Raw genomic sequence first — 21,988 nt, 5'->3', positions numbered from 1 at the left:
GCTCCAGTGAAGGCTGCAGTATTAGCATAACGAATCAGAGTATTATTCTTTTCTCTTTTGTGTTCTTGTCACTGATGTTCATGATCTCTGATAATATTAGCAGCTGATCAGTCATTTGGGTTACGGTTAAAATTTATGACCCTACTTGCTACCTTCTCCAAATGAAGTGCAAAAAACTTTTCAAATTTAAAGAGTAAGATTATAAAACTCTTTTATAGAGTGTTGATAACTATGTGCTAGCAAAATCCTTACTGCCTCTCAAATCTCAGAGCTGTTTTGCATATTAGCTATGCAAATTACAGCCCCAGCGGTACAATCTATTTGTGTGCCACTGCTACTGGTTAATACAAATGACAGGCCCCAAAGGGACCATTTTTCTTCATAACATGATTGCTTTTGTCATGATAAAATAGGTACCCTCTAGTATTAATCAGATGGTCTTGGTAAATCTGGAAGCAGAAGCAGCTTTAAAGTGGATTTGAAGATGGTTTTTATTTCCTGTAAAATGCAGAAATTCTTTGTGATTCATTTGAAGCATTTGCTTTTGTAAATTAGCCAAAGGGAAAAAACTTCCTTCAAGGTACTTATGCTGAACTGTTGACTCTTGATAGTATAGTGAAAAACATTTCAAATCAATCAGAGCTGATGTATTAGCTTAATCTACTTAGTGCATTTAGCTGGAAGGTTATAGGCTGATACATAGATTAGAATAACATGAAAGACTAGATTAAGCTAAAATAAACATTTCCAGTGCTTTTGTATGGTCTGATATGTTTTTTTTCTTTTTTGCTATGCTCCTTGTATGTCTAATGTAAAATTTGAAGTGATAGCACAGAAATGTGACATATCCAGTGCTATTCCAGGTATCTTTGTTGGATGCCCGTTAAGAGTCCTGAGGCTGTAAACAAGCTATGTCCATAAATATGTATCTACTTGTCAAGGCTGAGTCCCCACTCTGGCACAATGAATGCAGAAGTGAGGGCCCGCAAAAGTACCCCAAAACCGTATCTTTACAGGCTTTGTTATAAAACTTCCCCCCCCCAAATCCTAATACCTGGATTTTGGAGATAAAATCCGCTGCCACCATCAAGTGCTTTTGAACCCAAAAACAGGGGTGGACACTTGAAACTAACTCCAGGGCACCCCAAGTACTTTTCCCCAAAGAGCTTGAAAAAGAAAAGAAAATACCAATTGCAGTCTGTGGTAGCTGCCTTCTAGTCAGGACACAGAACTGAACCAATACCAGGTTAATAAAAAAGAACGAACTTGTATTATTAAAACAATCCTCCTGTTACAAGCATAATGACTAGATTGGAAAAAGTCACCAATTAATATACACATGGGGACTCCCATGGGCTCGGGACTTAGTCACAAAAGGGAGGAAAACCCATTTCTAACAGCACAGACATCAGATCCACAGTCCCACAACAGAAAACAATAAAACCTAACAGATTTATATAAACTTTACCCTTCTTACACATTTTGAAGAGTCTTTTCCTTGGAGAGAGACATGTCTTCTGTCCCTCTCAATACCTGGAGAGCAAACTGGCCCAGAGACAAAAGAGGGAAAACTTATACAACAGTGTCATTTATTATGCACGACCACTGTCAATTTGTGTGTGTATGTGTGCACATGTAAGAAACAGTGGAATTTAAAGATAATTTTAAAGAATAGAGGCATGATTGAAAGTGTTGTCTGTGAAATGAAGTACTAATTTGACAAAAATACACTTCCATAAAAAATGTAGTGAATTTTAGAATGCATTGCAATCACACACTTTGTTATAACACCCTGACAGCAGTACCAAATATTGTCACACACATTGTTATTAATGTCACTTCATATTTGCCAACATTCTGAACATCTACAGATAGTGTCCAGAGGTCATGTTAAGTTAGAGGATGGGAGTCATGGGACCTACACTCTGTTCTCGGTTCGGATTACCCATGTGAGCTTGGAAAAGTTGCAACTTCCTTGAACTTTTGTTTGCCCACTTGAAAACAGAGGCAATAATATTTCACAAGCTTACGTGTTGTGAGGCTAAAAAATGCTTTATTGTTCTGAAGTGCTGAGATTCTATGTTGCTACATACTGTAGAAAAGCCTGTGAATAAATACATGCCTACACACGACTGCTGTACTTATACGGAACAGCTGGCAGTATGTAAGTACTATAGTTCAGGCCCTATTTACAAAGCTATTTACAGAGAAGTTATGCTACACTAAAAGCAGTTTTCCCATGCTGCTTCATTCTCATAAAATCACTACCTGGCCTTCTTGAGCTAGTCTATAACCACAGTGTTCTTTAGAAGTTGGAGTCACTCTTTTCTGTTAGATGTGTTGCCTTCTCCTTCATGGAGAATGTGAGTGGATTTAAAAGAGACAATGTAGAGTTCCAGTGTCTTTTGGTGGAAGGGACAGTTTTCAAGCTTCACAGAGCTCTTCCTTGAGCCACTTTAGCACATGAACTTCATTCATTTGGCTGTGCTCTGTAAGACCTAAGGCAGGGACTTTAGGCTCTTATATAGGTCTTTCTCGTATTTATATGCCATCAAACTGGGCATTTCATTTTTGGTTTATGTGCACATTTCCGTGGATATAAAATGTAGCCCATCACAAAGGCACAGAAGCTGCTTTTAGAGTTAATATATAAGACAGTGTGGCTGGTTGAACCTGGCCTTCGCAGCTCCATACAGGAAGCTCTAAAGACTTACTACACCATACTCTGAAGGTTGTTGTGTACGACTGCTTAGGAAGACAGCCAGTCAGAGCCCAGCAGGCTCCAATAAAAGGAGCTTGGGACCTTAGCAGTTCAGTTCCAGGAGAGGACGGGAAAGGCAAGGAAGTGTGCTCCTCTCTGGTCAACAAGGCTTGACAGACAACCATTGTGTTTCTGGCTGCATTTTCTTAAGTTGGTCGTGCAGAGAGAGGATTTAATTCTGTGATAGGGATGAAAATAAATGATGCCAGATAGAAGGAGGGCCAGGGAAGAAACAGCAATGAACTGAAATCAAGTGGTGTATAGATTCCATTTATGTGGCCATGGGTTGGAACCCGGAATAGTGGGCAGGTACAGTTTCATGAGCCAGCCACAGGTAAAGTAGCATAAATTCCAGGTAGGAAACAGGCCTTATACTGGAGCCAGAACAAAAGGCCAAAGGTAAGGGCTCAGACAGGGTTGAGGATCCCAATGAGAGCAAATAGGCTGTTATTTTGGGGACTTTTTCATAGCCCAGAAGAGGTTCATTTTGGACTTTGTGACTTAGTCAGTTGCCCAAACCATAGAAAACTCTCAAAGGTCAGCTGGCAGCCTGCAAGGGGCACCAGGGACAAGAAGAGGACTATAGTACCATATGTAGCAGCTCAGAGAGTCTCAAGAGGTGAATGCTGCCCATTACAGGCAGGCTTTGTGATTTTTAGGGACCTTGTTTGCCAGAGGGAAAAATCAGATGTTGACTTTCTTCCCCATCTGGAGTGGTGACCACAAGTGATGATCAAGCAGCAGTTAACCTATGAGTCTGTCATCCAGAAACTGACATTCTCAAGTAGACAGATTGGTGTTGGCTCATCTTTAAAGCTTGCCCTGATTTTCTGATTACAATGCCATGAAACTGCTGTTTGTCCTACTTGTGAGTCAGGGAGTACCATATCTGTGGCAGTGGGCAGGAACAGCATCTTAAATGTCAATCTCTTACAGACTTTTATGCAATAAAAGATATTTGTACCCACAATTTACAGTCACACCTCTGTTCTTTTGTTGAACTTCACACAAAGCAAAGTGTTGTTATATTTTATTTTTGGCTAGTAGAGAGAGCAAAAAAAGTAATGAAAAAAGATTATTTTACTCAGTGACCTTTACATAGCCTCATAATCCACAGTTTGTCTGCATCAAATATTATCATGCTAGATACTGTAATGTGACTTTGCAGTGACACCTGGTGGGAGAGGCCAGGATGTCGTCCTCGTTAAGGCTGCATATGTTATAAATGTATAGGAATTTGCTGCAAGACACTGCAAAATAATCCCAATTTTTGCCCTTTGATGCTTCTGTGCAGTTGCCACTAAACGTCTGGCAGCTGCATATACACAGCTGCCAACACAATCTTGCCTTGTAATTCTGCGCCCTTTCCTGACTTTAAAAAAGACAGTGCAGGATGTCATTCTGAAAAGTCTTCCTCTATAACTTAATCAACATCTCTCAAAAATCAGAGAGTATATTATTCATGGTTGTCTAAGAGGCACAGTGCTTCACAGTATCTGCATGTTTACTTTGAGCAGTACTTCTTATAATTTTAATATTTTAAGTACCTGAAGTAGCTATTTTTCTCTTCATAGCTTAGGCTGGTGTCAAATGAAGTATTAATACAGGAGCTTTGTAAAATCCAGACTTTGCCCACATGATAGATATAGGAAATGCATTAGAGTCTGCTGAAATTGTAACATTAGAACTGCGAGTTCTTCTTACTTGAAACTGAGACCTTTCATAGTCAATTTATGCATGAAGTTGAAGAAGAGCCAAGAGTGACGACAGCTATAAGTGAATTACACCTAAAATTCTTGCTAGGTGGCACCAGAGAAAGAGAATGGGCATTCTAATATTTCACATTAAAAGGTAAAACCGTGGCCCTTCCCACTGGGAATTACAGGGGAAAGGGGAGACACCCTCCTCTGGTGGTGTCTCGTTATCATCATTTCACTTCAGGGTCCACATCTCTCCCTGGACCATGACATCCCCTTTCTGGTCACTGCCCTCTGGCTGTGCTACACTATATTGTCCTTCTCCACCATCATGGGAGTAGAAGTTCGCTATTCTCTCACTCGTCTCAGTGGCCCACGGCAGTCAGCATTCTAGCCTTTTGCTCTAGAGGCAATCTGTTCTGATCCTTGGCAAGTGTGGGGAGAAAGGAGAAGCCTAGGCCTGCCTACTACTCTAGGCCCCAATTCAGGAACCCTCTAGTGGCAGCCTCTCCCTGCCCTCCTCCAACTTTCCCCTCTTTCTTTGCTTCCCTAAACCACTTCCTTTGTATACCCTAGCATCTTCCCTGCTCTTGCTCAGGCCCCAGGTCTAGCAGTCCCCTAACTGCCCAACACTGCACTCTCCATGGTGCTGATGGTTCCCTCGCCTACTGGGAATCAGTACCTCCCCAGGCTCTCTTGAAGGAAATAAACTCCTCCATCCCTCAGCTCCTTTTATACAGGGCTTGCTCAACTCTGATTGACTGTTCTTCAATCCATCTTCTTATTGGGTATCTTCCAGTCCACCCTTCTATTGGCTATCTACTGCACTGCCTTCCTGGGGTTGCCTTTAAACCTTATAGGGTGCCAGTGTAGGATTAGTGCCTTGTCACAAAGATTTCTAAATTCCAAGATCTTCCTCTAGTGTAAGGAGGCAACTGAGGCACTAGGTCCTTTAAATTTGTGCTCCGAGACATCCCTAGTTATAATGACACAGAGTTTGTATCACACCTGGAAATCACCAGATGACAGAATATTTTATATCTAGTCAACAGGGATTTTTTTTCATGCTATCTTAATAGTGTCTGTTTAATTTGAGAGGAGTTGCAAAGAATTCAGCCCATACTGTTTTTATAGTTGTTTATTGAGTGGCTGACTGTTGGGACATGGCCGAGGGCCTACATTTTTCATCTTTCTCTATGGCAGCAGAAACATATCACTGGTAGAATATTATCAGAATGCTTAAATACAAACTTTCCCCATGTTTTATGGTGGATGTTATTCAGGAATTGTCAAATACCTGCCCATCATTAGGTCTGTGTCACTGGAGCAGCAGCTGAGCTGTCGGAGCAGATTACTTACATTTATTAGGACCCTATTAACCAGTGGAATTACTTGTAGAGTAAGATACCAGTGAATGTGAAAGAGAATTTCTGTGGTCCTTGCTATAACAACAAAGTGAGATTGGCAGATTAGTTCTCTCCTCACACACAAGTTAGCTCCCCCCCACTGTAAATAATTCTGTTTCAGGGAAGATTGATCATATTTGGGACAATCTTTCCAAAGCATCATGAACCATAGTATTACTGAAGGGGAAAGGCAGCTCAGCCTTTACAACTCAGGTTTCATCCAATCAAGCAATGCAGGGTTCTTGATATATCGGAAGTTCCTCATTCAACTTGATGCATGGGCTAAACTTTGGTTGTCTAGGTGAGTTATGCTGTATAGATTGCATCCGAGAGATGAATGGGCTCCTTGTCCTTCTCAGATGGTTAAAACCACTGAAGGCTGTCTGGACCATTTACCAGTCTAGACTGTGAATGCCTGTCTGCAAAACAAAAAGCCTCTGAGGAATTAAATACTTGCTATTCCCAAGTCCTTTCTCAAAAAAACAGCACTTACCAACTTCAGTCCACTCTCTCCCTTTCTTTTCTGGGGAAGGTCATTTGGAAAATGATGGCTGGCCAATTGTAACCCTCCATTTTTTGGATTCCCATCATTTGGACTTCAACTTTTGAAATGAAAACTGCTCTATTCAGTGTTCTCCTCTGAGCATGGACAGAGGCCAGACATCTGCCCTGATATCACTAAATCTGTCTACAGAGGTCATGGTGCTCAATAAGGAACCTGGTGAAGAGTACTGCATGAGATAACTCACTGCTTCCTTTCAGTGAGGTCTCAGTGTCTGGGGCTTTGCCACCAAGCAAATCCTATGCTGTAGAAACTCTGATGTCACCATTAAGCTAATGAACTCTGCTATTTTCCATTACTGTTTTCCAGGGGTGAGCAAAAGCCTCTCAGTGGGCCAGATCCAGCCCACCTAAAGTTTTGAACCGGCCCGTGAGGCAGTTCCATGCCCCGCCACCTAATGGACGTGCCCAACCTGTGGCATGCATGCCTTGAAGGAAGGGGGCTGGCCCTGGACCACGTGGCCAAGATAGCAGGGCCGGCCCTGGACCACGGGGCTGTGACAGCAATACCTGTGTAGCCATAGCAGCAGCATCTCCTGCCTCGGGGGCTGGCCCGGGGTCATGTGGCCAGGGTAGCGGCATGTCCGGCCTCCTGGGCCGGCCAAGAGCCGTGTGGCTGCTGCAGCAGCTTATCCAGCCTCTAGGGCTGGCCGGGGGCCCCATGGCCATGACAGAAGCATCTCCAGGCTGGCCCTGTGCCACAAGGCCTTTGCAGCAGTGCCTCTGGGCCCAGGCCAAGTAGCCACGAAAGCGGCACCTCCAGCCTGTGGGGCTAACCCATGGCCACGTAGCTATGGCAGCAGTGCCTCCAGCCTCTGGTGCAGACCCGTGGCTGTGGCAGCAGTGCCTCTGGCATCTGGGGCCACATGGCCATGATGCCTCCAGCCTCCAGGGCCAGCCCTGGACTGTGTGGCTGCCACGGCAGCAAGACCTGTCTCCGGGGTGTCTGGGACAGCATGGCTGCAGCCATTGCTGCAAGGGGGCACAAAGCCAGGTAAGGTTCACCATCATGCCCAGAGCCCCCCAGTCCAATCTCCTCACTTCCCTCTCCCACAAAGCCCGGGATCCCCAGCTTGCTTCAACACCCTCCCTTGTTCTTACACCCTCTCTCCTAACCACACACGGCACCCTCCCTTGTTCCTGATCCTTCTACCGGGCTAGGCACCCTACTCCCAGCCTGCTTCTGCACACCAGCTCCCTCCCAGATCCTGTACCCCATACGTATCCTACTTACTGGCAGCCCCGTCTCGCGCATTGTACCTAATTTTTGTCCCTACTCCAGAGCCTAAGGAGGTCCATAAAATCCACTAACTCCAGAACCCCAGAAAAGTAAGTCTGGTCTATGGGAACCTCCATCCCCACCTTCCCTTCCCCCTCACCCATGATGCTGGGGCACCAGAAAAGTGAGGTGTCTCAGTCAGGGCCACATCAGTGAGCGCTGGGGGTTTTTGAATGTGTTTTTTGCTCCTCACTTGTGTGGTCCCCAGCTGATTTTTTGTGGGTCAGTGACCCCCAACTCAAAAAGGGTTCCCCACCCCTGCCATAAATAAAGAAAACATGGAAACCTTTTGTGTTCGACATAATATTTTACTTTAATGAAAATGAAGTTTAATAAACAAACATGAGAAAGTTAAAACACTTAGGGTATGTCTACACTACAAAGTTAATTCGAACTAACGGACTACACTACACTAGCGCTCCGCTAGTTCGAATTAAGTTCGAACTAGCGGAGCGCTTAGTTCGAACTAGGTAAACCTCATTGTACGAGGACTAAGCCTAGTTCGAACTTACTAGTTCGAATTAAGGGGTGTTTAGCCCCTTAATTCGAACTAGTGGGAGGCTAGCCCTCCCCAGCTTTCCCTGGTGGCCACTCTGGCCAACACCAGAAAAACTCTATTGCCCCCCTCCCGGCCCCGGAGCCCTTAAAGGGGCACGGGCTGGCTACGGTGCCCGTGCCAGGTGCAAGCCTGCCAGCACCCAGCCACCCGATGCCACGGCTCGAGCCAGCCACCCGATGCCTCCCAGCCCTCCCCCTCTTCCCGGGACCAGGCTGGCGGCTCCTGGGAGCTTGCCCGGGACCGCAAGAGGCGGGCACCCGCCTGGTCTAGTGCGGACATTGTGGACCTCGTCCACGACCTCCGCAGTAGGCACAGGAAAGTGGCCGTCTAGGGCAGGATAGCTGCCAGCCTGGCCACCCAGGAGCAGGTGTGCATGAAAATCAAGGTGGTTCACTGAGACCCCCGACCCTGAGCCCTGAGCTTACAATGACCGTCCTGGGTCAGACCAAAGGTCCATCTAGCCCAGTAGCCTGTCTGCCGACAGCGGCCAACCCTAGGGACCCTGGAGGGGATGGACCGAAGACAGTGACCAAGCCATTTGTCTCGTGCCATCCCTCTCCAGCCTTCCACAAACTTTGGGCAGGGACACCACTCCTACCCCCTGGCTAATACCACTCCATGGACCCAACCTCCATGACTTTATCTCACTTCTCTTTAAACTCTGTTCTAGTTCTAGCCTTCACAGCCTCCTGCAGCAAGGAGTTCCACAGGTTGACTCTTTGCTTTGTGAAGAACAACTTTCTGTTACTAGTTTGAAGCCTGCTATCCATTCCTTTCCTTTGGTGTCATCTAGTCCTTCTATTATGGGAACTAATGAAGAACTTTTCTGTATGCACCCTCTCGACCCCACTCCTGCTTTTATAGACCTCTATCCTATCCCCCCTCAGTCTCCTCTTTTCTAAACTGAAAAGTCCCCGTCTCTTTAGCCTCTCTTCATATGGGACCTCTTCCAAACCTCTGATCATTTTAGTTGCTCTCCCCTCTCCCAGCCTCTCTCTTCCCCTCTCCCACCTCCTTTTCCCAGTCTCCCCGAGTTTTGTTCAATAAAGAGAGATTCTATTTTTGACCACACGTTTTCTTTATTTTGTACATCAGGAAGGGGGGCTAGGGAAGGGTAAGTGGAAGGAGGTGAGGGAGGAATGGGGTACGAGCCCCCGATGGGGAGGACTGGGCTGGCTCTGCGGGCTTCTGGGGGTGGAAGCTCTCCTGCAGCCCCCCAATTGCTCCCTCTCCCCAGATGGCAGCCTGCGGCAAGTGCAGCCGGGCTGATGGCCGAGTGGTGTGATGTGCCCAGTGTGGGCACTCAGGGCACTCCAAGCCAGGACTGCTTTGCAAGCGGGGCACCCCTGAGAACTGTCTGTCCGGGGTAGGGGTCGGGTCCCTTTAAGCACAGCCCTTGGCTAGCCTGAGGCAGCAGCTCCACGCTCTAAGTCCTCATCTGATGCCCTGCCGGCACTGCTTCCGGCCATCCTTAACCCCAGTTCAGGGTCCACTTAATGTGGACATGCTAGTTCGAATTAGCAAAACGCTAATTCGAACTACTTTTTTAGTCTGGATGCATTAGTTCGAATTAGCTTAGTTCGAATTAACTAAGTCGAACTAAGTTAGTTCGAATTAGCGCTGTAGTGTAGACATACCCTTACTCTGTTCCATAGTTTAAATTAAATTGTTCTCCCTAGCTGCAACTGATTCAGAAAATAAGGTCACCGTACCCAGCAACTTCAGCGGGTAGCCAAGTTAGTCTGTACAGGATAAACTTTAAAAACAACAAATAGTTTGGTGGTACTTTATAGACTAATAAACATGTAGATGGTATCATGAGCTTTTGTGGGCACAGCCCACTTCTTCAGGATAGTTCTCAACCCCTCCCCTTCTGCCCAACGCCCCGCCCTTTCCACTCAAGGCCCCACCCCTTTTGGGTTGGCCTGTGGCCACCTTGTAAATTTGTGAAGTGGTACCCCTTCCAAAATTATTGCCCACCCCTGCTATTTTCTGTTTCCCTTTCATTGTAGCATTGAACCAAGATAAGGACTGATCAAAAGCTATCTGACTTAGACTCTATCCACATATGGCAAAAGCTTTTCTGGGCTTGTAATGGCAAAGTTTGTTCTATGAACTGAGGGTATTTTCTCACCTGGTGTGTCCTTACAGTTAAAGCTGACTAAATTTTTTCTAAATCATGTCTTTTCTCAGTGGCTATTCAGACTGCCTTAGAATTTGGTGTTCCTCTTGGAAGTGCATGAGTAAGAGATCCAAATACGGGGTAAATTAACCCAGTGTTTCTGAGATTCAACCCCTCAAATAACAGCTTTTCTAAGGGTATTTTATGCCAATGTCCTTTTCCCCAGGCCAACAGTGGACAACAATTTTTGAAGGGGGGTGGCACTTCACAAATTTTGGCAGTGGTCACAGGCTGCTCTGGAAGGGGTGGGGCCTAGAGACTTTGCATGCTCCCTCACCCCCACGTCCTGATTGGCCTAGGCGGGGGAGCATATAAACAGCTGTTTTGAACAGCTGATGGTTCCCTGTAGGGAAAGGAGACTTCACATGCTCCCTCATCCCCAAATCTCAATTGATCTTGGGGCAGGGGATCAGCAGGGTGATTGCGAGCTGGATCAACCAGTTTGGCTGGCTGGACTTGGCACACGGATGCCGTCTTGTCCACCCCTGGCCTAGACTCTGATCCTGGCACAATGGTCTCACTTGCTTGAGGGTTACCCCCAGAGAGTTAATAGCACCCACTAGCACTTTGGGGGAGCAAACTTCGGAGCATTATTAGAAATGAATTGGGCTCTCCTGTAGTCTCTTGAGTAAGGGTCAACCAAATAGGTCACCCTTTTAGAGTAAGGCTAAGGGGATTTATAGGTAGAAAGCTTGTCCTAGAGGTGAATAGCTCAAAAGAATAAATAGTAAGGCTTTGAATTTGAACTCACTCAGCCAGTGATAAGTTGAGTTTCACCTTGGTCAGAAATCTGGGAAAGGTTGGAAGGCGTATTGCTAAAATCTATCTGGGTTTTTTTCGAGGACAGAGCAGGTGAATGTAAAGAACAATTTTTGTACAAAAATGTAAATGTGCAAATGCTTTCATGGGGGCATTTTAGGGGTAGTGGAATGGGGGAACAGAGGTAAAAGGCGTTTGGGCTGCATCAAGGGTATTATGAAGGGGTAAATGGTAGGTGGTGTGGGAGATCAGAGGCATTGGTAACTTGGGGTATGTCAAGACTGCATCTCTCTGTCGGCAGAGGGATGCAGATTAGGCAGGTCGACATTGCAAATTAGGCAGGGATTTAAATACCGCACCTAATTTGCATAAAAATGGCCACCATGTTTTGCCGACTCAGCACTTTGTCTGCAAAAAGCAGCAGTCTAGAGGGGTATCTGTCAAGAAAGAAAGCCTTTTTTGACAGATCCTTTATGCCTCCTTGCATCTGACAGCATCTGAGGGACCCCTGGGCCACCTAAGGGGGTCAGATCCCTCTCCATGCTCCATCACACTCACATGCACCCTATCTGTGAGCTAGGATCTGAGAGAATGTTGTGCTAGTAGCAGGATTCTACAGTCTTCTGGATTTGAATATCCCAAAGACTGATAATACAGCCAGGATTTGAATGTCCCGCACTTCATTTGAATATTTGCGTTATGGCGCTATTTCGAAATAACGGATGCTGTTAAGACACGGTTATTTCGAGAGAAAACCCTTCTCTCAAAATAACCCTTATTCCTCATACAATGAGGTTTACCAGTTATTTCGAGAGAAGGGTTTTCTCTTGAAATAACCGTTTCTTAACAGCATCTGTTATTTTGAAATAGCACCATAACACGATTATGCAAATGAAGCACAGGATATTTAAATCCCGGCTTCATGTGCAATTTTGAATGTCTTCATTTGTATCCCTCTCTTGAAAGAGGGTGCAAGTGTAGACGTACCGTATGGTACGGAATAAGGGATCTTTCGGAAAAGGCTTTATTTTCTGAAAGATCCCTGTCTAGACTGGTGCTTTTCTCCGGCAAAGCTCTGAGCCGGAAAAAAGCGGCAGCCATGTTTATACAAATGAAGCGGGGGATATTTAAATTCCCTACTTCTTTTGAAATTCTGACTTGTCTCATCTGCATCCTTTTTCTGGAAAAGGGGTGCAGTGTAGACACAGCCCAAAAGAAGAATTTTGTTCAAGTATAATATTTATGCTCTCAATTCACTATAACTCTAGCTGCACAGGCTATGTTTTAAGCTTAGACATTATTCCTAGAAAAGATGTATGAATGTTACATGCCACCTTGTGGTAAACTCAAATAATATTAGGAGTTTCATTTTTTCCCCCTGTAATGTCGATGATTTAAAGCATAGATGCTTGTAATAAAACAGAAGAATAACAATTGTAGCCTGACTGGACCAGAGATTTAAATGCTTTCGACTTGTGATTTTTTCTGCATATTGATTTTTTTAACCAACTTTGAACCAAACTCATCTTCAGGAGTTTATACATGAAACATAGATATTTGGACAGGCTAGCCTTAGAACAGATAAAGCTGAGACATTTCTTTATACAGAAAATTATTTCAGAATATTTTAGAATGTTTTATGGCTTTCTGTCTGAAGTTGGACTATGATAACTCAGAGGATTACAAACAGAGGGTAAAAACAAAAGTAAACATATTCAAAATAAAACAAGTGATAGCTACATGTGAGATTGTGTGAATACCACCAGAGAATTGACCTGCTTAGTTGTACTGTAAAGTGTGCAAAATTGAAAAAGCATCCAGAAATTACAATTGAAATTGAAAAGAAAAGCAGCTCAAGTTATGGAATTTGGACACAGGCATATCACTAATTTTGCTGCTTTAAAAACAACCCTGTAAATCTTAAAGAGCTACATCTTCAAGTCCTCAGTATCAGGCTAAAATCATTCACTGGTCACTGAGTTTGTCTGAGTGGGAATCCCGTGGTGAAAGTGACCTATGAAATGTAATAGGCACAGTTATTATTGTATGTTATCTTGGGATCAGGAGTGGCTCTGCAAAGCTGGAATTGACTCTTTCCTCCTACTGAACTGGCAAGAGATTAAACCTTTGTATAAAGAAAGCATCCTTGAAAAATTGCTATACATATTCTAAATGTTTGACATTTTATTGGGCACTATAGCTGTCACTCAGGGTACCTGGAAACAAGATACAGTTTTACTCCTAAACTTTCCAACCATATTCTGTTTACTGTGTTTTAAAGGACAGAACCTCAGAGGAATTGAGATAACTTGGATGTCATAGAGAATGCATATTATTCAATGTAATCTATACCAAAGCCCACATGAAGTTATTTGTTTCTATAGTGACTATAAAGTGTCATTAACCAGGGAATGAGGGTGACTTGGTACACTATACCTACACCAAGAAGAACTGTTCATGGTGCATGGATTCTTGAAGCAAGACTTCTTGCTGACATGCTAGCAATAAATAACAGATAAAGCATCCAGAGATTATATCACCATCAACGCTCAATTAAGCTTATATTTCCGTAAGTAACTACCATATGGCATAGCTTCTACACCAGCTGTTTTCCAATCATCAGTGGATATTAGTCTACAAAGGACACTTGTGCAAAGTCATGTCAATGTTTAACAGTGATTAGAGAAATGGAGAGAACTAACTTATTTCAGAGGCTGTTTTAAAACATGTAGAAAAAACTTTAAAAACAGTGAATAGTCCTGCAGCACCTTAGGGTACATCTACACAGCAACATTATTTCAAAATAACTAGTGTTATTTCTAAATAAGTTAGTCGGCATCTACGCAGCAGGCAGTTATTTCGAAATAATGTCAAAATGCTGCCAAATTGGAGGACTTCTTACTCTGAATCCTGTAACCCTCCTTGTACAAAGGATTCAGGGAAGTCAGAGGAAGAGTGATCTACTTTGAAATAAGTGCTGTGTAAACACTCCCAATTTCAAAATAAGCTACACAATTAACATAAATCAATTTGTATAGCCGATTTCAAGTTAAGCCCTGCTGTGTAGATGCATCCCTAGAAACTAACAAAAAATTTAGATGGTATCATGAGCTTTTATGGGCACAACCCACTTCTAATGTAAGGGGCCAGGTGTGCTCTGACTGCACTATACTGATCTTGGGACACTGAGTGCCTGTAAACCCATCTTAACTGGATGGTTAAAGTGGGTTTATGGTTGTTTTGTGTCACAGGATTGGTAACTGGCATGTAATCCATGAAGTACAGAGCCACATTTTTTAATTCTCAAACCCACCATCCATCATTCCTGACAATTAGCCATAATGAATGCAACTACATCATCTGTGAATGCTGACAGAATCCAGACAGCACCTAACATCAGCAGAAGCTGATGTGAAAGACTCTGCCCTAAAGTACGTTAAAAACCTGTAGTCAATGCTTGGACACCTTACATACTTGCTGAAATATATTTCTCCTGAGTCCACAATAGCAAAACTCTATACAGACTCTCATAGTTACCTCAAAGTGGGCTGAGACCTGAAAGGAGTTTTCACATACCAGCTTTTGTTGCACACTGATGTTGGGCCACATGGTAGTTCTCAGAGTCAAGTGCCATTGCTGAGTGTTATGCCAGTGCTGAAATGTCTGTGTGGGTATGTCTACACTTGCACCCTCTTTCAAGGGAGGGATGCAAAGGAAGACATTCGAAATTGCAAATGAAGCCGGGATTTAAATATCCTGCACTTCATTTGCATATTCACATTAGGGCACTATTTCAAAATAACGGATGCTGTTAAGATGCAATTATTTTGAGAGAAAACCCTTCTCTCAAAATTATTGGTAAACCTCATTGTATGAGGAATAAGGGTTATTTCAAGAGAAGGGTTTTCTCTCGAAACAACCGCATCTTAACAGCGTCTGTTATTTTGAAATAGCACTAGTTCGAAATAGTGCCATAGCGTGAATATGCAAATGAAGCGTAGGATATTTAAATCCCAGCTTCATTTGCAATTTCGAATGTCTTCATTTGCATCCCTCTCTCGAAAGAGGGTGCAAGTGTAGACAGAGTCTGCAGGCAGTCTCCAGCAGGGAGGAAGCCTCCTGGCCCCATACCCACCACTAGGACAGACCTGGTTCCCTATTTTGCAGGTATTGCACTGACTCTGCTTGGAAGTAGAAGAGGACTGTGCTGGCCCAAATTGCCACATGTCCTCTCTCTTGCAGTATTGGCCCTGAGGCCCCATATAAAGTGTGACTAAGGCCCTAGTTTCCCTTAATCCAGCCCTGCAAAGTGAGGTTTTAGTGCATTATAACCAGTTATGCTTCCTGCTCACGCAGACTCATTCAGCCTGTGAGTGGTTCTCTCTCATGCTGGCCAACTTGGAGACCACTCTCTCTCCAGCACACCTATTTCAGCAAAATTAGGCACAGACTAAGTAAAAGGTTATAGTTTTTTAAAAAAAATTAGGACTGGAAATGTAACGTGTGTTAATCACAAAACATTTCAGGACCAAAAAAGATATTCTAGTTCTAGCTGCATTAAGTCTCCAGTGATTGGAAATCTAAATGGGGGCAATTTGAATATATTACCAGATAGCTCTTCAACACAGAATGCTCTTTTACCTTTGGGTGATTCTGCGACATACTGTTATACTTAAGGCCTAAAAAAATCTCTAGTTCTACACTGTTTTGGTCTCCTAATGCACAGTGCTGCAGACAGGGCCACTGTATGCTCGTGTGAATGCAGTTAACCACAATGAATGCAATTACATCATCCACCAAATGATTTCCTCTCCCCCTCTGCTCATAAGCTTAAATAAGGGAAATATGCAACAAGTAGAGTTCAAGTTCTAGCATGCATAATGGTATATCATCATTCCCTTAGCAGTGTGATATTAATGCCTAGGAGTAAATGTGTCAGAGAAGAAAATGGACACAAAGCCCATGTGTTATAATCCTGTTCATATTTCCTGCCCAGAGCAAAATTGTGCAGTATGAGCAAATGCTGCTGCAGCTTTGTTTGACACCTATACATTCAGCAGGATATTAAAAACTCATTATAGCACAACAGTTTCATCATACCTCAGAACATGTTTCTGTTCACAGTATGCACTGTGCAAAAGGCAGTGCTGTTTTCCCCTTGTTCTAATTAGGTTCCTTATTCAGTATTAGAAGAAAGTGGCTCCTTCTGTGATTAGCTTTTTACTGTAGCCACATGAGAGGATGGGGCCCAGAACTCCAGGCCAGACAGATGGACTCTGAGAATCAGACTCCTGGACACAGAGCAGGGGGACAGAGATCATGGGGACCTTTGTCCAGGGCAGAGGAAGGGAAAAGGGACAGTGTGTGGGAGGGAGAACCTCAGTGACTGCCTAAAGAAAGGTGGAGTCTTGGGTTTTGAGCCCAAGGGGTTACCTGCCCTCCCACTTCCCTAGCACAGGAGGTTAGTGGGCACAGAGAAGTGCAGCTGACATCAGCATGGTAAACTGAGAACTTTTGTACAAAGCTGATTCCTGTAACAAATTAACACTCTCCTTCCAACAGCTTTACTTGATCTGGTCCTGAGCGTTCTTGAAATGGTCCTGAAGACATTACACTTTGCATTGGATTGCCAAAATTGAGTATAACCAATTAAATCTTAAATTTGTGATGTGTGAGCAGGGGATTAGAAGAACGTGGGTTTTGCCTAAGAATGATTAGCATTATCACTACAGTCTGAGAAGTATTATCAGTTTCCCCACAAAATTCTGAAAGTGAGGAGAAAGAGGTTCATTGGATTCAGAATATCCCTAGAATCAATTTTTAAAAATCAGTGTATTGGTTCTACCTTGTACCTTGAAATTTCTATTTTAAATACATGCAGCAATCACTACTTATAGGCAGTGCAAGTTTTCTAATGCTTTGATCAGCCTCCCTTTAAATCTCCTTTGCAAGAGGTTTGCTGCATTCCTTTCTGCTCCTAGCTCTTTATCTTCCCTCTGTGCCTTTGTCTTTCTCTGTTGCGCTTCAGGACTTGCTCTTTTCAAGAGTCATTTTTAAACTATTTTTCAAATCACTGAAATTTGTTTAAAAAAATGTATATTAAAAAGATTAAAAGGAGGAAATAGACTATCCACATCATGAAAGGAAAGAAGTGAATACAGGGAGGTAAAAGAATGTATTCAGCAAAGAAAAATAATTTTGAAGTGATCATCTCAATTTTGGGTTTAGTTTCAAGTTTGGAAAACTTGTTATATTACATTAATTGAAAGAGAAAAGCTACTACATAGCATTATTTAGAGTTCTTTGAAATGCAGGATCGTTTATTTGAAAAAAAAATCCATTATATTTTGCTAAATTTCTAGAGGAAATGGAAAGCAGCCACCTAAGAGATTGTAATGGCTTCCTGCTAAGATAATAATGATTCTGAAGAAGAGGTAATGAAACAGGAAATAAGAAATGTAACTTGTCCCTTATCCATTAATAGAAAGATGGATGTTATATCGCCATCTTGTGGTAAAAGTATTGCAAGTAAGGAAACAGCATTTTTAGAATTACACTTTAGCTGCATTTATTTGACACAGAAATTCCAAACAATCATAATTCTGAGTGACTTTGTTTATATTTATTCTGAGGGAATAAATATAATATGCAAATAACATCACTCTGATTAGAAATGGGAGGTCGTGCAAGGAAAAATCTCAGTTTATTTATTGATGAATATATGCTTTTTACTCTAATTTTAGTTCAAATCTCTACCTCTTGCATGAAAAAGCCAGTGGAAAAGGAAAGCAAGCAGAATGTGGAGATGAATAAATAAATTGTTCTCTGTTTTAAAATTAGGACATTTACAGGTCTTCATGAATACAAAAATCCATCATCTGGTTATTTGTCTTTTGTAATTGTTTCCAAGGTTCTCCATGAATTTTGATTTTCTCAAATACAGCGTGTAGTTCTGGGACACATTCCAGCTCTATCATGTTTAGAAACACAGGGCCTCTGAAGCGTCACCAAAGAAAAAAAAACTGGAAAACATTCTGCTTAAGAATATTAATATTAAGAAGAGGATTTGGGTTTCCTATGTATTTGTGTGAGCCTATGCTTTTCTTCCAATTTTACTTCATAATCTCTTGTGCCATTGCAAGTAGTAGCTGTGGAACTTACTGTGATGTCAGGTAATCATGATTTCAGAACGTGAATTTGATGAGCTTTTAGCAATCCTCTTTTCATACCAATTTCATATCAGATTATTGCTAACCTCTATGCTAGCATGCACAGGCAGAAAGGACAAAATGAACCTCTTCAATTGCCCCTTCCTGAAAAAGGGACTGGCCCTGTTCACTATCTAGCTATCCACATGTACTAACCAATCCAAATTGGGCAGGGAAGAGATGAAGCAATGGCAAGGTTTTTCCATGCTGCCGTACTTATTAGAGTTAGGGTAGCCTCCTGAGGTCAGAGAAAGAAAGAAATCTTTCCTAATGCAAATTATCTAGAAATCATTACATCTGTTGCATTTATTTTGATTTTTCCAGCCCCCATCACAGGCTCTAACCACATCACATTATTTAGAACAAAACAATCAGTACATAATTTTTTAAATTTGTTTGCATATTGGATTGTCCCATGCTATATGCATGGTGATTATTATGTCTGATTCTAGAGCACACTGCAACATGCTAGACAGCATGAAATACAGAAAGGGAGACCAGAAGCATGCCAGAAAGAGCTTAAAAGCCACTTTAGACTTGATAGTTGGGATTCTGTGCCATACCTATAATAGTCTGGGTATATTTTCTATAAAATAAGATGTAGGAGATTTTTTTTTTTTTGGTGGGAGGAGTAGGTAAAGAATTATCTTTCATGACTTGATTGTGCTGAAGTTGAAAAAAAATGCTTGCCAAGCTGGATTTTGAATATTTTACTGGCTAAACTGGGGTCCGAACTTTAAGTAAAAATCATATTTCTATTATTTTTATTTCACGACAAAGAGTTACTACATATCCTGAATATTGGTTAGACAAGCATAGTTTAACAGTTGCAACAGGTGCCAATATACTCTGCACTCATAGGCTCCAGGGCATGAAAGTGTCACAATTCTTTAGTGACACTATTGAGAGATGCACCCCTTAGAACGTCTACAGGCTGGAACAGTTTGTTTAGTGGGCATGTAGAGAGCCATTGAACCAACACTGTATATGATGTAAACCACTTCAAGCCAGGAGTGTAACAGCACCCCCATCACCGCTACTTCCAGTCCCTCTGTCCACTGGTAACAATCCCCACACAACTTTCAGAGAGTGGCTTCAGGGAGATTAGCTTGGGTTCCTTTTCTCCACTGTTTGGTCCAACTTATATTCTCTAATGAAGGTAGCGTAGGATTGTTGTAATATGCCAACATCTGCACCATGAGCTCTTTTGGCACAATGGCGCAATGCATCACTCTGTTGATCAAATGCTTGGAGACCAATGCCACCCATGCCTTCTTACAGCGCTCCTCTTCAGGCAAATTGTACAGTTTTCAGATGAGCTTTTCTGCTGAAATGACTGTTTCATTCTTAGTCACCTTACCCATGTTCCTTAGAAGTCTATATTTCTCCATGAATATTGCCCAAGCAGTTTTCTTGCTGTGCCCAGCCATGTGGAATACAATATCACAGCCTGTCAGTGCATGGAGAAAAGATATTGTTTTTATGTCTGGTTGAGGAATTATAGGCAGAAACTTCCCCAAAATGGCACACTTGGGATTTTTTAAAATGTTTTGTCCTTCATCCACAATTTGCTTCAAGACATTTTGTTGTAGTTTGCCACTAACAGAAGAAAAACATCAGTTTCTTGTGCTGACATAATGACACAGTCAGCATCTGTATGCATGCAGTACAAGGCAATCGCAGTATCTTCCCCTTCATGGTCAGCTTGCATGAGTTGGGTTTGATGATTTAACCCTTCTACCTGAAATCTCCCTATATGACAATTGTTTTTTTTTGTGGAGAATTGGCTAGGAGTTCTTCAGAGGAAAAGCAAGCCAGATCAGGCTTATTTTTGGGTTGGGCCAAAGAGTCCAGCCATCTGATAGGAGGTGCAACAGATCTGTCCTTAGTGATTTTTGAATTGACCTAGAAGCTTTGAAGGGCTTCTGTTGCATCATTCCTTTAAAAGAAGTGAATCAATCCTGTGGAAATGCTGTCCAGAATGAAGAGCTCAATCAACAAAAACGTTTTCAACGTGACCAAAGGTGTACATGGAAGAAGCTTTCCCAGTGCCATTGCACATGCTTGGTCATCCATCAATGCAGAGGATGTACTATTAAGTGTCATCTCAGGAGAACAAGGGATGTGTTTTGGTTATAACGGGTGAGCAAGACAGCTTCCGCGGCCTGGATCCGGCTTGCCAAGTCCTTTGATCCAGCCCACAGCCATTCTGCCGTTCCTTCACCCCCAGGCACAAAATCTTCTCCCCCCACATCAGGGGCACGTGACACCAGAGGGAACCACCAGTTGTTGAGAACAGCCGGCGGTTCTCTCTAAGTTCTGTGCACCCCTGGCAGGTTGGAGGTAGAGGGCATAGACTTCATGCGCTTACCTGCCCCCAGGCTAATCAGGATCTGTGAGCAGGGGAGCACACAAAGTCTCCTGGCCCTGCCCCTTCAACTCAAGGACCCTCCCTTCTGGGGCAACCCACAACCACTTCTGAAATTCATGAAGTGGTCCCCTTCAAAAATTATTGCCCACCACTGGGTTACATCATCTATCATAACAGGCTTATTTTGAACTCTAAGACACTTGTACCTCAGCAAGAACAAATGTAACTGGCTTTAGTTCATGATGCAATATTTATGCCGACCTACTGTCCTTCCGCATTATAGACTAATGAAGAGCTGTCATATGAGACAATCACTTTTATTGTGATCTCTTTTTCCTCTTTTCTCTTTTCTTTTCTCACTACATGGTGAGAGGAGAATGAGAGAGTTCTTGTCTTTTTCAGTGGTTCACAGAATTTGGTATGGGCTTCCCTCCTTCGGCATCATGAGCCATTCCTGAACAAAGCTATTCACTTGCTCCTGGCCAAATACTTTTGTCATCATCAGAGCCTCCTCAGTTATTTCAGGAGTGAAATTCTTCATTACAATATTCTGCAGTATGTTGGAGGCAGGCTCATGAATGAATACTTAAAATCTATGAAGTATCATTAGCACTATATTTTCATCAACATGAGCACTCTGTTTTTCAGGCTGGTGTGGATCCATTTGGTCCGCATATTCAAGAATGAACAATTATCTGGTTTGGGATGTAATTTTAGTACCTAGATTATAAGAGAGACCCAACAGGCTAAGTCTGTTCTTGTAATACCTCTAATTCTCCGCACCCTCCTTTTTTAAATCAGTGGTATTGAGCCACTCTTGGAAGTGGACCAGATCTACCTGATCGAATCTGTGGTTGGAAACTTTCACAACTGGTTTGCCTCTATAGAACTCATAAAGAACCTTCAGAGGGAGCCGGTTCATTTTTGCTAAGTATACAGATCCCTGTTGAGCATAATTTGTAAGGCGATATCAGTAAAAGAACGGATGCATTCTTTTGAACGCGTGCAGATGAAGCTCCCAGATCTGTGCTGAAGAGTATGAGGATATACGCCATATCCATGTACTGCCACCAGTACCGGAAATTGAGATGCTTATCCATGTTGCTCAGCACAGATAATGCCATCTGATGACAGAAAGTTGCCAGAAGAAACACTGGGTTATTGTAATCTTCTGCACAATACAGGCTTTTTTTCTTTTTTTTTTT

General features: G+C 42.9%; 1 protein-coding gene across 4 annotated transcripts in view; it reads left to right on the top strand.

Annotated features, from left to right (window-relative positions):
* The window catches only part of DPP6 (dipeptidyl peptidase like 6), an 865,367-nt gene that overhangs the window by 723,469 nt on the left and 119,910 nt on the right, over positions 1–21,988 (top strand). The gene's annotated exons all lie outside the window — the stretch shown is intronic.

The sequence above is a fragment of the Pelodiscus sinensis genome, chromosome 2, assembly GCF_049634645.1.
Source record: "Pelodiscus sinensis isolate JC-2024 chromosome 2, ASM4963464v1, whole genome shotgun sequence".
In the NCBI taxonomy this organism is placed as follows: Eukaryota; Metazoa; Chordata; order Testudines; family Trionychidae; genus Pelodiscus; species Pelodiscus sinensis.
The sequence above is the reverse complement of the archived record's forward strand: the minus strand, read 5'-3'. Positions and strand labels throughout refer to the sequence as shown.